This window comes from Caretta caretta, chromosome 21, assembly GCF_965140235.1.
Source record: "Caretta caretta isolate rCarCar2 chromosome 21, rCarCar1.hap1, whole genome shotgun sequence".
NCBI lineage: Eukaryota > Metazoa > Chordata > Testudines > Cheloniidae > Caretta > Caretta caretta.
Genome location: NC_134226.1, coordinates 6,770,711 through 6,787,209, shown reverse-complemented (window position 1 = coordinate 6,787,209; position 16,499 = coordinate 6,770,711). Strand labels below are relative to the sequence as shown.

The window sequence follows — 16,499 nt, the reverse complement described above, 5'->3', positions numbered from 1 at the left end:
TTTTCTCTGCCAGAGGCTGGGGGCTTCTGCTGCGCGTCTGGTCAAGCAGACGCACAAAGGGGATTAGGGAGAGCCTCTCAGCCCCACAGCGTAATCCATCAAATTATCCCCTTGTTGGCGTTGCCGTCCTCTTTAAAATATAAAAAAAATTAAAAACCTTCAGAGGCTTTTTCAAGGGACTGAAGTTACGCTTGAGCCTGAAAGACTCCACCCAGCTGCTCTAATCCGGCATCACAATGGGCTGGTTGTGAACTGAATGCTGGGGCGTAGGGAGTGAGGAGAAAGACACAGACACTGTGAAAAAGGACAGCGGCCTCTGCAAGTGTGGAAATCCAACAGGTGGCTCAGGATCTGCCCTCCCGCCCCTCCTCCCCTTTCTGTATCTAGGAACAGAAACAGCAGCGCTCAAAAGGGACGAATAATAAAACAGGACATGTGACAACCCTCCTACTTCCAGCCACACACACACACACACACAGAGCCCGCTCATTCGCAAAAGAAGTCTGTCTGGTTTTCTGGAAGCGATTGGGTAGGGTAGCCATGCCTCAGGCGGCTCCAGTTCAGGATCTGCCTTTGCCTCTCTCAACACTAGAGACAGGCCCACGCTGCCAAGCAGGAGGAGTTCAGAACGGGACTATCCCCCGTTCAGTCACTGTGTAATAGCACATGGTCACTGTGCATTCCCGGGTGACCTCGTGGGCTTTTATAACCCAGGGCCAGATTTTCAACAACAAAAAGAAAAGGAGTACTTGTGGCACCTTAGAGACTAACCGGTTAGTCTCTAAGGTGCCACAAGTACTCCTTTCTTTTTGCGAATACAGACTAACACGGCTGTTACTCTGAAACCTGTCAACAACAAAAGAAGCTCAGCACCCACCATGTCCCTAAATTCCCAGCTGTTGGTAGGAAGGGGTTAATTCATATGGAGAGAAATAGGTTCCCCAATACAGCCCACTCCACCCTTCTTCCTACACGAGGGAGAGACTCTTTCAGTCCTGACACTGATACTCTTAGCTAGACACAGAGGGTGCCAGGAAAGGCAGATAGGATTCAATTTGCCCTTTCCCAGCACCTTGCACAGCCATTTACACTGGCACAAAGTGGGTGTGAAGTGCTCCCGTTCTGACCAGGTAGCATTTTCAACTAGCGCAAGTGACTTTGCAAGGTGCAGCACAATGGTGAACCAGGCCCATGGGTCTCATTTCTAGTAGTGACCAGCTTTCAGGGGTCAATCTGAGCCTGAGCCACGTGGAGCATGCAGAGTCTCTGGATAGATCCCCTGGCTCATTGCTGCACCGGTTGGTTTATGCCCATTTGTAGCAAGTGTGTCCCAAACCTCTTGGTCTGGGACACACTTTGAGAGACTCTCTTGAGTAGGTTCCCAGCAGTCCTAAAGAGAGCGGTTGGGGACTTTTGTGGAGGAAGAAGGTTAAAAGTCAGCCCTGATATATTACACACACACACACAGCAAAGAAAGGAAATTACAAAAAAAAAAAAAACCCTGAAACATCCAGTCACAGATAGGAAACTAGCTCATCATTACATTCCACAATTAGAAACATTCTGACTAACAACTAAAAGAAAGCAGCACATGATCCAGGGATTCCACACTGACCCTCCTCCACAGACAGATAACTCGCCAGCTTAACATCTCTCCATGGTGTCAAGAATCTGAAAAATGTAAGAGGCTTAGAAATGTGAGACTGAGAATGGCAGCAAAAAAAACCAAACAACCCACCCCTGCAATTACAGAACTTGAGAGCAACCAACACGGTCAATACCAAATCCACAGGGTCAGAGGAAGTGTTGCCACCAACCAGACATTCATTTAAAAACCAGATCATTTTTGCACCACCCCCCACTAGCTAGTAAAGGGCTCAAAATAACTTAATTTCTTGGACAGATGTACCCTATGGACTAGGGATGGCTGAAGCTGGACCACTCAAATCTCCACTTAGGATGCCATGGACAAGGGCCTCCCCCAGCACACCCCTCTGCAACTTAATGTCCTGGCAGAAGGCGAGACAGCCCCAAAGCTCTTTCAGGGTGCAGGGGGAATTCCAGTGTAAATCAGATCTGCCTGGGGAAACATAGGAGATTTGACAGGTCTTTTTACCATGATCCACTGCATTACAAAAAATAATGCTTCCACAGATTGCTTGAGGGAACAGGCCAGCACTGGCCATAAAAAGGGGTTAGGGAAGAGAACAAACAAGAAGGAAACTTATAAAGTGCCTGCCCCTCTAATTTCCATTCTTGGAAACACAATAGGAAGGAAAACTAGTTCAGATGGAACTAAACTCAGTCTCTTCTTCCCAGCTGAGCAATATGTGCTGAAGTCACACTGAATTGAAGTTACTCTACTGGCAAGTCAGCCCTGGCTCCCGCGGCATCCGCATTATCGTTGCTTTGCTCATTTATGATGATGAGGGGAAAAAAAGTCTCCAAGACTGTAATCACAGCTGTGGGGGTGTTAGTGGTTATCTTGTCTCGAGGCCACATTGCCTGCGAACAGAGCTGGGAAAATAGGAAACGAGAGCTGAACTTCTTGTTTACAACAGGAAGGTGGATACTGCACAATCGGGGATTGAAGAGCTTAAGATCAGCCATACTGAGTCAGACCAATGGTCTATCTATCCTGTCTTCTGACAGTGGCCGAGGCTAGATGCTTCAGACTGAACTCACCGCTGAGCCAGCATCGTGCCTTGAACTCCCAGCACCAGCCTTGGGGAGAATTTGCAATGCTAGAAAGCTGCAGTGCTTGAGACATTCCACCTGATGTAGTTTAATTGCCAGACGAATGGCTCTGTTCTGCACTGACATACAAGACATCCTGGCTGGATTAGTGAAATGATTTGTGGTTCTCTGGGAACACAGCAGAGACAAAAGGCTCAAACCCTGTGAGTGGTGGCAGAAGGGAATGACTCATTAGCCTTAATAATACCCCTGCTGGCCAATTCAGAAGTAGCAAGAGGATTCCAGTAGCACTCCCTCCAAAGGGAGTTCCATTGCAAGGCGGGGAAGGCGCTCTTTGCGAGCACGGTCTTGAGGACTTCGTGGGGAAATCTATCTTTTGCTAGACACAGAGGACCATCACTGGGGGTGGGGTGGGCATGACAACTATCCAAAAATCATCCAGGAAAATCCCAGGGGAGAGTAAAACAATGGGCTCAAAAAGTTATACAGCCCGTTGTGCTTGACATTTCAAGAGTGTGATGCCACGCTTTTCCTTGGAGGATCCACTTTGAATCTCAGATGCACAAAGAACAAATAGGCTCTTTTGTAATCACATTGTAATTAGTACATTTTTTCATGGTAATTTTCTGGTCTGCAATTCGAGTTATTTGTGTTCCTGCTGAAGGAGCCTGATGCGAACATATCTTTCGGCATGCCCTTTGACCTCCACCGGCAAGTTGGTGGGTTTCTCCCTCTCCGTTTTCAGTCGCCAAAATGAAATCGTGGCTTTGAAACAGACAAAAGACCTTGCCATTTGAGGACTAGCCTCAAGACAGCTGGAAGCAGGAGGCTTCCATAAGTCCTATCAGACCAACATGAGTGTGTGAGAAGCAGGTGGACTGGGCAATGAACCATAGTTCTCCCTGAAGTGTCTGGGATTTACCCTCCCCTGCCACGAAAAGGTGTTAGAGCTGTTTTACAGCCCCCTTTATAGCACCAATCCCTTCATTTCTATGAATTAAGATTGTGGCGGTCCTGGCATCATCCATTCAGCAGGTCACAGATCTTCCATCAAAACGCTTTTCTGATGAAACAATGGCTTTATGACCAAAACAAACATTTTCAAGGTGGTTGAAATTCTCCAGCTTTTGCAAAAACAAACCAAAGATTTTTACCAAAATATCAAGTTTAATCAAAAACCTGAAAGAGGTTTGTGGGTAATTTGGGGGCAATGGGGTGAGGAAGAATAGGATTTTTCAAAATTTCAAAATTTGGCATTTTTTTAAAATGATTTCAAACCATCATCAATTCCCATCTCCCAGGGATTTAATAGACAGCAGTAAGAATTCACATGAGGCTGCTGCTTGCCTCTACGTACCTTTCTAAAGAAGTGGCTTTAGGCTGGGATTTCACTTAAGCCCCTGACATCCAATGGGAATTGAGCACCTAACTCCTTTTACATGCCTGTGTAAAAATCTCAGCCTTACTTATTTAAAGTGAAGCATGATACATTTATGAATGGGAATACATGACGGGGTAGCTTGACGTAGCAGGGGACTGGACTCAGTGACCCACGAGGTCCCTTCCAGTGCTGTGTTCTTATCAGGGTGATAAGTCCAGAGAAAGGAGGATCAGCCACTTAGTCCAGGAGTGCTCTGAGCCAGAATTTGAGCTCATCTCTTGTTGCGCACGCTTAACACGTTAGCATCGCACTGATACAAAGTAGGCTGCGTTAATGCAGGGGGCATCTGCTGAAGATGGCAGACGGGCGAGAGCTCTCTTACAACTAGGCTGTGTTAGCAGGATGTCAGTGACGCGCTCTCCATTGATGGCTCTCTTTGGAAAAGGCAGGGTTTTCTCCTCCTGCAGACATCTTAGCCTCCTGCTGTATTTACTGGGGCAAAGTTCAATGCAGATACACGAAGGAGAAGGAGACCTCTGGTGAGTTATGGATACTTCTGCATCACTCCCCAGGGATACCTCTAGCACACAATCCGGTCAGTTTCCATTATTGCAGGAGCTGGACATTTCCACTCTGCCCACTGCAGCCACAAAACTACTGCCCATTATTAAGTACCTGGCCTAGGGTTATCACCGCAGCCAAGATGACCAGGAAAGAGGACACATGCAAACCAGTACCCAAGCTCGGTTTCAACTGGTGAGGGGGATAGCTAGAGTTCGCTGCTCTCGCCTACAAGGCTCATGCCCTGCTATGAACGGCATGTGCGAACAATGATGAATGGGAGTATCAGGGGGAATAAGAGTGGGCTGTCTTCAGAGAAATTAAAGATGAAAAAGGCCCTATTGCATCATCCCCCCCCAGAGGCTAATGCAGGACTGTTCCCAAAAGTACATTCTCTCGTGCTTTGTCCAGTCTGGTTTGATGTGTCTCAAGCACTGAGGTTGTCACCATATCCCATGGGCACTATTCGACAGTCTAATAGATCTGAGAGCTGGGAAGGTTCTCTCCTCAGTACCAAGCATGAGGTTTCCCCCTTCCCTTTCCCATTAGTCCAAGTTATATACCCTGTATAAGTCCTGTGCCCCTCCACTTACATACTCCCTTTACATTCTTGGAGGTAGGTACATCCAACTCCAAAGCTCTACTTATACAACTGTGAGCTAGTCCTCATGAAAATCCACCCTGTCAGCCCACTGATCATTTCAGTTACTCTTTTATACCCAGCCTGGGAATTTCAAACACTAGCCCAGAGGTTTCATGGGAAGGGAGTGCTCTAATTTTCAAACAAGCATCTTCATGCTTCCTCCCACGCTGCCCCTCAGCTCCTCCTTAACATCCGCATCGCTCCCTCCTTCTCCTCCTTAACTCTCCTTGGGTGTGATGCTCACCAAAAACTTGACAACAGTTAGGTTGCTGTTGTGCTGATTACACTGACCAATATGGGCTTGTTGTTTCCTTGTCCTCCCTCATTGGTCTGTCTGTATCCATCTGTTGTCTCATCTTATACTTAGATGGCAAGTTCTCGGGGACAGTGACTGTCTTTTTTTGTTCTGGGTTTGTACAGCATCTAACGCAATACGGCCTGGGTCCGTGACTGGGGCTCCCAGGTTTTACAGTAATACAAATAGGATATGTAAATAGTTAGATGCTAGTTAAACACATACAAGAATATGTAAGCTAAAGGCTCAGAAACCAAAAGGCAAATTAAAAGAACCCAACAGTGGATTAAATCATGTATTAAAAAAAAAAAAAAAAAAAAACATCACCAAACGATCTTGTGATCTTTGGGACCATTTTTTTTAACTCTTGAGATTGGCAGTCCTGGGATTCTGGCTCTAAACAGCTGGAAATCAGTGCCACGTTTCAATGCAGAGGTACTTTCCCCACACAGACACGGAACAAGGTCTTGAGAACTGGACTGGCGACTGTGATTTCACAATACGGGCATTTAGAGGAAGAGAAAAATGTTTATTCTATGCCTGTACATCAAACACCTGCTTACTGCAGAATATGTTCCAACCTCCCTCTGCCACCAAGACAAAGAAGCCATTCGGGCTACAAGCCTCTATTACATTTCTTATTTTGCCAGACAATATTCATAGGGTCTGCTTTTTCTCTTATGCAGATTAGCAAAAATGTTAAATATTTTCAAACTAAACCAGGAACTGACATTTGAGGAGATGAAAACAAAAAGGGCCACAAGTTTAGAGACCTCCAAGGAGCAGCATAAAAATAACAAAGAAGTTTTTTAGTGTTCCATGTAGTTATATTTCACGATCAAGCCCCTGGGTGGCTGAGATGTGAAACACACAGGCACCTCTCTCACTGCCACTCTTATTGCAGTGAGTAATGCCATATTACACAAGCAATACTATGATTTAAAGGAAGTCAGAGTTTGCTGCATTGAGTCTTAAAACAGGTATGTGGGGTTTGATTGTGAGACACAAGCCGCATGACAAGGAGCCCTTGTCTTGTTTTTTTCCTGTCCTCTGGATGTTCCATGCTTGTGGAGATTTTGCTTGCATATCCTAAAGTGAAATTCACACACATACTTCTAGGCAATATTTTCCTGGTGCAACACCTATTATTTCATGGATGCCTTCAACTGTTTGCAAGCTTCTCTGCTATTCTTAAAGCAAAGATCCTCCCAGGGACACCTCCCGTCCTTGTCTCTCAATCCCAGCCCTGGACCTTCTCACGCAGAAACTACAGGGCTTGGTTATATGAAAGAGTGACCCTGGGACAGCAGAGATTAAAATAAACCTGCCAAGTGCCGCTTTTTAAATTTCCTTTCCCTTCCCTCATTTTACTTCTGCACCGCTTATGTCTTCTCCCAGGATCCAGGGCTTTACACTGATTAGTAGCAATCTTGCCCTATATTGTTTCCTCCGCTCTGCTCTTATCTTTCTCCGTCCCTTGCTTCTGTCCCACTCCAGTTTTGGAGCTGTCCACAAATCTGATCATGGTTGAAGTTACACCAAAGAAATATGTGGCAAAGACAGACATGAAACAGCCTGGCAGAGGGCAAAGAGGGGCTTGTGATTTTGTAAGTGTTAGTCAAAACAGCTTTTAGAAACACTACAAACAAAAAGAAAAGGAGTACTTGTGGCACCTTAGAGACTAACATTTATTTGAGCATAAGCTTTCGTGAGCTACAAACAGAGTCCTGAATTGGGCTACAGCTAGGAAGAGTCCATGTGGAGTGAAAGATGCTGCAGCATTGGGGATCACCAGAATTATATGGTTTGAGAATTTAAACACAAAATGAAACAAAGGTAACAGATTTAAAACCGATCAAAAGGAGAGACTTTACACAATGAATAGTTAACCTGGAGAACTCACTGCCATTGAGTATTATTGGGGCCAACCAAGAGCTTAGCAAGAGTCAAAGAGTGGATTAGACATGTATATGAATAATAAGAACATCCTTTGCTACATAAGCTAGGATTCAAATGTAAGGGGTATGAATTCCCATGCTCAAGGAATGGGCCAGCCATTAACTGACTGGAAGGAACTTGCTCCTAGACACAAGTTACTCTACATTGTCCATTAAGAGGGGTTTTTTGCACTTTTCCAGAAAGTATCTGGTGCCAGCCATGGTGGGAGTTGGAATCCTGGGCTACATGGACAAGTTGTCTGATCCAGTTTGGCAATTGCCAGCAACATATACTGAGAAAATAAAACATTACAAATTACGAACAGGATGAGATTTCCAGAGCGCAACTTCATAGAGCTGCACTCCAATGTCAGATTTTCCTTTCGAAAACACACTGGCAGTTACTCTAGTAGTTGATTGTGTGAAACTGGCACAGTGTATTAGGTTCCACCCACGGTGAACTTCAACAGAGAGGTGGAGAGGTATAACCAAGGGAAGACTGAACCTTTGAGTGCTCCAAACAGAAGTACGTTGTTAGATTAAATGATTAAGAGTTTATTTTCAGCATCTGTATTTTGTAGTTACTCATTCAAAAATAAGACAGCCCCAGATTTTATAGAAGATTTTATTTTTATCTCAGAGTCTGATGATATGCGCTTCCCTCATGATTTATGTAGCGAGTGTTTCTGGCTGCCAGCATCAACCACAAATGCAGTCATGCCATCCCCTTGCCCCTCCTTCTAGAAGATCTTGCTGATGGAGTTTCCTTGTGTGTTTGTCTGGAATGTATTGTACAGAATTCTATGTATTTCTGAATCAATAGAATTCTTTAGGAATCTTTCTCTTATTCAGTTTTATGTATGGAGAATCCCTAGCTCTGGACAGCTCCAACACAAATCCATAGGGCTTGGGCCTTATGTTATCGGTAATGCATCCCAAGAGGTTTCAATGTTTTTTTCCCAAGCAAGCGCTCTTTTGTGTTTTAAACAGACCCCTTTAGAGATGTGGCAAGATATCATTGTGGGAATTGCTGGACAAGATCAGAGCTCTGTCCATCTAGTCCAGTATCCCTTCTACAACACTGGCCCGCTTCAGCGGCTTTGGAGGAATAAGCCCTGCAGTAGATTCTTATGGGAAATCCTCCCCCAGGGGAAAACTTCCTCCTGTCTCCTAGTACTTAAAGGTTGGTTTATGCCCTGAAGCATGGTGTTTTATACATCAAACTCTCCCATGCCGAGCTCTCATTTCTTTCTTTCATAAAGTTATTTATTAACAACTCTGGATATTCTTCTTAGCCATATTATGTCAAATCCTTTTTAAAATCCTCTTTAAGTCCTTGGCCTCAAGGATATCTTACGGCAATATGTTCCAGAGTCTAACTGGGCAATCTCAGCACAAGACTAGGAGCTAGGAATCCCTGATTTCTAACCCTGGCTCTTTCACTGCAAGTATCTAAGAACCGCTTCCCTTAAGGGTAGGAAAGCTACCAAGGAACAACAGGAAGATGCGAGAAAGGACCTGGTGGCATGAATTGATCCTTTTTGACAGAAAGAGGCCTGCAGGTACAGTGAGTCACTTAGAAGCTGTTAAAAAGTTAGCAGGTAAGATTTTCAGAAGTGCCTGAGTGACTCAGCAACCCAAGTCCCATTCTTGAAAGTGACTTAGGCACCTATGTCATTTAGGCACTCTGAGAAATAGATTCTGAGTAAAATTGCCAAAAAACTCCCAGTTAAGTTCTGATCAAGTGTCACATACACATCTCCCTGAACCTTTATCTAAGACTGTAACCACACCTGAACTGAACCTTGTTTGAGTTTGGTTTATTCCTTTTCATTATCCATGAACCTTCCAGCTCCAGACAGGGAGTAGAAATGTTGTTCCTGAAACATTTCCAGTCCAGTTTTGCAGACCAAGTGGCTTTGGAGAAGCACTGAAATCAAGCTTCCTATCACTAACACAAAAATCCTAATTCCTTACATTGGTTTTCTATTTGATCGAAAGCAGTCACACATCGGTGGGGTCCTACCGAATTCACAGTCCATTTTGATCAATGTCACGGTCGTGGGATTTTTAAAATAGTAAATTTCACGATTTCAGCTATTTAAATCTGAAATTTTAAGGCATCGCAATTGTAGGGGCCCTGACCCAAAAAGCAGCTGGGGCGAGGGGGGAGAGAGGTCGCAAGATTATTGTAGGGGGGGTTGTGGTACTACTACCCTTACTTTTGCGCTGCTGCCGCCAGCCGCAGCGCAGAAGTAAGGATGGCACGGGATGGTGTTGCCACCCTTTCTTCTGCACTGCTGCTGGCGAGGCACCACCTTCAGAGCTGGGTGCCTGGCCAACAGTCGCTGCTCTCCGGCCATCAAGCTCCGAAGGCAGGGCAGAAGAAAGGATGGCAAAACCATGACCCCCCTAAAATAACCTTGGGACTCTCCCGCAACTCTCTTTTGGGCAGTTTGAAAAAAACACTGGTCTCCCCCCGTGAGATCTCTATAGTATAGGGGAAAAGCACCTAAAAGACCAGATTTCATGGTCCGTGACGCTTATTTCATGGCTATGAATTTAGGAGGGCCCTACACATAGGGAAACACAAATTGGTATCTTACTCAGTTAAAGCAGCGTGCCCATCAAGAACTCAAGTCATACCAACATTACTAGTTTTGAGACGTGCTTGTTTTCTTTGATTCGGGTTAATTACAGTATTGGCTGGTTTGTCCCTGCAAGACTCCCAGGATTCTGGAAAGTCCAGATTCATCTCTCTTCTCCTAGACTTTTTCCCCTTCTCTCTAAGGTTTAGAACTAACATATATAACAACTTCTGGACTGCACAAAAGCAGCCAGAAAAGTAATGCACAAAACCCACAAAGAACAAAACTGGGTCAGGACGACGGACAGACACACACACGTTGCTTATCAGCTCTACCTGAAGTGACATTCTCACCTATGCCTTGCACTTTTACGCCTTCCATTCCTGCTGACTAAAGCTACTTCAAAATTTTTATATTAAAAGCTCCCTGTCTCCAGTAGCCTCATTGTTATTATTAATGTTACTTAAAAAGGCACCAGGTCAGACTGCCTTGTCAAATGCCTCAAGAGATGTAGGATTTATCTACACATTTATCTACAGAGACAGGAAGAGCGCTAGCCCTCAAAATCTCTTCCCTCCTTAGGAACGAGCCAGTTTCTGTGGTCTCTCTCCCCCTTGACAGATGAGGAGTGTGTTAAAAGCATGTTGTTTGCTCTATGCAGGAGAGGGAAAGGCTGGAGTATGTCAAAACGGAATATATATGTATCTATATTTACAGTCACATTAGACGACTGACAAACTTCAGCAACCCCACGGTTGTTCCACATAGTTCAAATTCCTGGTTTGCTTTTTAACTAAGTAGCCACCGCACAACACAAAGCTGGGGAAAGGAAAGCGCTGAACGGTGATAAGAAACGCACGAGATCCAGGGATGAAGTCGTTTCGTTGCCCAGTAAGAAAAGGAATGACATTTATTTGTAAAAAAAAAAAAAAGCCACCTAAAGGCAGCGTGTGTCCTCCTCGGGCAGCCCCAGCACAGAGCCGATTGTCCCCCGGGGAAGCCAGGAAAAGACAGAGCACAAAGCGGAGGGCAGCGGATGTCCCCCCAAATACCGCCGCCCCTGCCAGGGATGAGACTGGAGCCCCCGCGCGTGGGGGGCAGCCCGGGTGCCCCCGGAGCAGCCACCGGGTCCCACTCACCCGGGCGGGTCTCCCCTGCCCCCCGCGGGGCCGGGGCCGCCCCCGGGAGCCCCGGGCATGGGCCGGAGCAGCCCGGCCCGGGACCCTGCGCTCGCCCTTCGCCGGGGCTCTCTGGCCCCTCTCCCCGGGGGGGCAGCCCCGGGTGCCCGGGAGAGTCTGAGCCGCGCCCGCTGACAGCCCCGGGTGCCCGGCGGGCAGGGGACCCACACGCGCGCTCGCCCTACCTTGGAGAGGGGCAGGGGGGCTCGGCCCGGCTCCGCCCGGCTCCTCGGCAGCTGCCCCGCTCGGCTCCGCGCTCCGCCGCCTTTTAAATCGCCTCGCTGCTGGACGCTCCCAGGAGCATGCGCCGCCCGGGGCTGGGGGGGTCCCCTGCGGGGGGTGCGGGGGTAATCCTCGCGCGGCCCCGGGCTTCCTGTGGCGTGCGGGGCTCCAGCCTGCCCTGCGCCCTCGTCTTGGTATCAGCCCAGAGGACGAAGAGAGCAGAGCCTCTTGCTTTCCCAACAGCTGCCTCCCTTAGCCGCTTAAAATGCACGTTAAAAGAGAAGCAGCCCCCCCCGGGGCAACCCTACAACAACACACCGCCCCCCCTCCCCCCGGGGCAACCCTACAACAACACACCGCAGGGCACACAGCCCCCCCCCCCCCCCGGCAACCCTACAACAACACACCGCCCGCCCCCCCCCGGGGCAACCCTACAACAACACACCGCAGGGCACACAGCCCGCCCCCCCCCCGGGGCAACCCTATAACAACACAGAGTACCCAGGCAGGTGCCCTCCAGCAGCCCTACACAGATAACCCAGCAGAAGGGTCCAGGAGGCAAGGAAGGCCTTGTCATGCCCTGCTCAGGCCCCCAGTCTGATTTTGTCAGGAGAAAGAAAAGGAGTACTTGTGGCACCTTAGAGACTAACCAATTTATTTGCGCATAAGCTTTCGTGAGCTACAGCTCACTTCATCGGATGTAGGAGAGACTCCCAGGAAAGGAATGCCAGGGCCTCCGTTGACTCTCCTGGAAAGGATCTGGGTATTCCTGACACTTGAACAACTGGTTTAGCCAAGCAAATGTGCTGGATCTTTGCCACTGAACTATGTAGTCTTAGGTGGGTCCTAAGTCACTTGAATTGGGAACAAACTCAACTTCCACCATGGTTGATTCTGGTGCCAGTTACACTGGGCTCCAGCCAAGTCACTTCAAGCAAGTAGATCAGCAACATCAAACGTGCTGGATCCACAGCACTAGACTCCGTCAATCCAGAAGGATCCTCAGACCTAACACCCCCTATATTGGTGCTGGACGACTTCACTCAAGTGGCACACCAGCTAACCATGCCAGAACCATAGCACCCCACTTGGCTGACCCAGACCCAGGAACAGTAATGCCCTGTCTAGCGGGCATTGAACCACTTCATCAAGTGTTTCACCAGGGTCCGTGAAACTGGCTTCCAGGCACTAGACTCAGTTCAACAGGGATGAAATACCATGCCACTGAGCAACCCCACAATAATAATACAGAGTACATAGACCCATGCCCCCATGCAACACTACAACAACAATCCAGGGCATGCAGTCTCAACACCTATGACAAGCCCTACAACAACAAATAAGAACCACAGAGCCCTTGAACAAACTAGAAAACACAGCCCCCCAATGCCTAGGCCATCACCAACCCTACAATAACAAACCAATGTGTCATTTTGAATAATTTAACCCCAATTTTTTTTAAATCCCTGATTGTGAATTATCCACAGTATTGACCTTCCCCCCTCCCCTCTAATCTGTTCATCATTTGTAATTGTTTCAACTGAATGCAAACACATTTCACACTGTCGGCAGTTTGTGACCTGTCCCCTATTCATTATTCATGGCGTGTGATTTGTTGCTTAAGTCACTGGGTATATATATATTTTGCTCTTTGATTGGATGCCTGAATGGAATGATTTAAGGAATAATGAATGCTCTTGTTCATCCAGGAGTCCCCTCATCCATATGTGAAGACGGGCGCCCGTACGAAGAACAGCCATTCCCCAAACATCTGTGTGAACAAATATCTGTTTGTGTGAATGTTCATGAACAGAGGATGAAAAAAAGGCAGGAATGTGGTGGACACGAACAGCTGCTCTTAATTGAAACTAGTGTTTGCAAACAGTCACTCGGGCCAGTTCTTCAGCTGATGTCAAACTGGCATATAGTCAATTGAGCTATGCCAATGCATCAGCTGAGGATCTGGCCCACTGTTTTGCAATATATTCATCCAGCTCTATCAGTTGCAGAGAAAAAGATGCTTATTTTTACAGTGTCCCTTAGTTGAGTATCACTGGGTCTCTGCTTGGGTCTCAGTCCCACTTTGTATTCCAGTTTGGATCAGATGTATATGAACAGTCTTGTTTTCACTTTGAGCAGCTGTTCCCTCTTGAACAAGTTGCTGAAGAGAATCTGCGCACTGCTGGGAAAAGCACAGGAGCACCTGCACGTGTTGTCACTTGAACCGATGGGAACTGACTCATTGGTACAGCTCACTGGGATGGCTGACGGGTGGAAACGCTGCTGCTGTTTCCTGCAAAAGCTCCCTCCGGTCTAGATTTAGCTGGAAGCACATTTTCAAAGAGTCTCGTTATGTTTACGCTTGTAAATCTGCGTGGGCAGAGCTGTCCATGTTTTTCTATTTGGGGAAACCTTGTTCGCTTATAATTATAGATGGGTAATTAGGTAAGCGTGAGTGTTATTTCAGTGCACTCTGTGTGGTGTATTCTTAGCTGGAACATATGTCTGACTCCCAAAACACCATGCCTCCAGGACCTACTGCTAAGCACTGCAAAGGTCTAATGGTTAGAGCCATAGCGTGGAAGTCAGAACTGGGTTCTAGTCCCAGTTCTGCCCCTCTGTGTAACGTTGGGCTAGCCACAAGCAGCCAGATTGTTGAAGGTGGCCTGTAACAGTGGGGGGCTTTGTTCTCGAGGGGCCCACTTTGAGACTCCTTGGTTTGGAATTTTGAAGGTGCAGAGCATCTGCTGCTCCTGTTGACTTCAGCTGGAGTTATGGGCAAGGGTGGAATGGAGGGAGACAAGGTGGTGGCACTCTTCCAAGCTCCACTGTGACATCAGTGCTGCCCGTTGAGTCATCATCAGAATGAGGCATTGCTCACAGTAGACTGTGCAGATGTTCAACACGTGGTTGTGGGAGCTCACAGGGCACGGCCAGCCCTCAATGGAGTTTGAATATGCCTAGGAGCTCTGGTAGGCACCTTGGGCTTTGCTCTGTCTTGACTGTGGCGGGGAAAAAAACGTGATGGCATCTCCCAAACACCACCCACTCATGGTGCCAAAATGGGACCTCACTGACAGCAGATGGCGCATGTCCATGATCTTTCCTCTCCTTGCTTGCCTGCTTCCATGAGCAATGAAATGGTTAATGATGTTGACATTTACATGATTATCACTGAGGTGAAGGAGGCAGGTCCCACCTCTCCCAGCATCCAGGCTTAGGCAGACAGCCCTGTAACAGCTACTCTTGGATCACATTTTCATGGTTTTCTTCCCAGCTGGAAACTTGATATGAAAGCTGAGATTCTGGAGCCTGAGAAGGCAGCTCGGTGGAGATACCCGTTTGTGCCACACCACCATTTACTGGTTCAGTCCCTGTGCTGCTTATGGCTTGTCAGCATCTTTGACTATCAGGCCCAAAGTGTCTCCAGCTGGGCTCTCACAAACCGAGGTGCTCAGAATGAGGGGTCACTCTTGAGCATTTGAGCCTTCACACCTCTCTTCTCATTCACCCCATCAGTAAAATGAGGCTAATGATATTTACACACCTTTGTAAAGCACTTTGAGATCAACAGATGAAAAACAGTATACATGTGCTGAGTATAATTATTAACAATCACTCCTAGCATTTCCATTGCACATTACAGCTTCTGTACAAGACATGCATGATATGCGTACGCCCACACAGGCCCCAGTTCATGCCTCTTCGACGAAGCACGCAAGTGCATAATTAACTTTAAGCCTGTGCCTAAATCCCATTGACTTCAAGTTAAGCATGTGCTTATGTTTTTTGCTGAATGGGGATGGATTCTGTGCTGAAAGGCTTTGCTGAACTGGGGCCAAAGGATGGATCTGTTTGGAACAAGACAGGCCCACAGGAACCTTAAGTAGCTGCAGGATCTTGTTTTTGTAACCCTTGCCCTCCTCTCCATTTATTCTCACCCCCACTGCTCACTGCTATCATCCACAGCATCTTGTTGAAAATTTTCAGTGATAAGCTCTTTCAGGCAAAGGACGTAGCCTTTTTAGCGGTCAGCAAAGCACTCAGCACTGTGTAAGTAATAAAGAATATTAATGCGCCAGACTGACACCTAGGATGGGGCGGGTCTGCCTGGGAAAGTTACAGCTGTAAATGGACCAGAGGGGCACATCCCCCTCATTGGCAGTGCTTGTCTGGCTGCAGCTCAGGTGCATTGGAAGTGCAGCTGGACACTGCAAGCACAACACAGCAGGAAGGTCAGGGCTATAGCGGCCAGTGGGATTCTATTTCTTTAACGTGACTGTCATGAAGGTGAAAAGTGCTGGAAGGCAATGCTAGTTAGCCACAGGACTGTTGCAGTGGCAGTGAGATCTTCCTCCATGCTGCCCCTCAACGTTACAGTTAGAGTGGCATTGATGCTTGTGCTCAGGGGGTCGGGCTGAGACCTGCCAAGTTCATTACACAGAGGCCACTGATCCATCACCCTACACTAACAACTCTCAGTCGCTGGGCTGTATTTGAGCTGGTCACCTAGAGGTGAAGAGCTGCAAATCTCCTGAGCCAGCCAAAGTGGCCACCCTCGTGCCCCAGCTGCGAATTTTAAAAACATTTGATATTTTACCATTTCAGGGCTCAATCCTGCAAGGCGCCGAGCACAGGCTTTCTGATCCAGCGTAGCTTTAAGTACAGCATTAGCTCCACCGACACCATGTGCTTTAAGTTAAACACACACTTAACGAGAGTTACATCTATCAGGAGGAAGGGGAAGTGCTGGGCTAACTGCCACTAACTGCCACTTCAGAGGCTTGTGCCTGATTAGATCACATTGCTGATTTGCCCTGGTCTTATCCAAATCTCATGTACCAGGGTACATGCTGCGCCTGCTGTATCTGCCAAAATCTTGACAGGGGCTGGGTGTCAGCAGCTTACGTGGCAAGCAGAACCCAGAGCGAGAGAACAGAGACTGCCTGAACCTGGGCAATTTGGTTCAGGGTGTAAGGACCATGGCAGATTCAGCT

General features: G+C 47.3%; 1 protein-coding gene across 5 annotated transcripts in view; it reads right to left on the bottom strand.

The window, feature by feature from the left end:
* The window catches only part of SLC45A3 (solute carrier family 45 member 3), a 55,290-nt gene that overhangs the window by 29,077 nt on the left and 9,714 nt on the right, over positions 1-16,499 (bottom strand). For 2 of the 5 annotated variants that reach the window (XM_048826900.2, XM_075122112.1), the window contains exon 1: positions 11,466-11,757. The exons of 1 other annotated variant lie outside the window; for it this stretch is intronic. The gene's annotated coding sequence lies outside the window, so the exon portion shown is untranslated. Of the gene's footprint in view, positions 1-11,465; positions 11,758-16,102; positions 16,196-16,499 lie in introns of those variants that run through there. 2 more of the 5 variants (XM_075122109.1, XM_075122111.1) reach the window with 2 other exon arrangements.